Raw genomic sequence first — 657 nt, 5'->3', positions numbered from 1 at the left:
ATTGGCTAAAATGCAATGCTTTCCAAAGAACTCAGAAAAGGGGGCAGCCTGCAGATGCTTAGAGACAAGGTAATCACAGAGGTGAAATGTGTATTAATATAACTGATGGTTATGCAAAACTGGGGAATGGGTAATAAAGGGATTATCTATCTTTTTATACAATAAAAATTCTGGTGTAGACTGTCCCTTTAAGACAGCTGCTATGAGCTACCACACCACTGCTAGAGGCAAATATATAAATAACAGGTCATGCATGTGCTCTTGGGCATAGGGAGCTGTGGCAACTGTCTTCAGTGGCACTGTCTGTGTACAGCTGTGGTACCTACTGTGTCATCTCTGGGGGGAAAGAAGTGCTTCACTGATAGGTGCCAGCTTAGGCTATTTACAATATACTAAAGGTTAAAATAGATTTATTTTGATCTGAATATGTTTGCACTTGCTACATTAAAATGCTTGTAAATAATGTGTGTCACTTTAAATACTTATATGTTTGCATTTTGTGGCATCTGAATCTCCTTGAACTTTATATTAGAATAGGTGAATAATAAAACAATGTATATAAATGTTGTTAAACTGGCATCTGTGATTCTCCTACAGGTAACAGAGTATTAAACTATATATCAGATTTAATGTTTTGTGCATATTAAGTGGGTGGAA

This window comes from Bombina bombina, chromosome 9, assembly GCF_027579735.1.
Source record: "Bombina bombina isolate aBomBom1 chromosome 9, aBomBom1.pri, whole genome shotgun sequence".
NCBI lineage: Eukaryota > Metazoa > Chordata > Amphibia > Anura > Bombinatoridae > Bombina > Bombina bombina.
Note: the sequence above shows the minus strand (reverse complement) of the source record.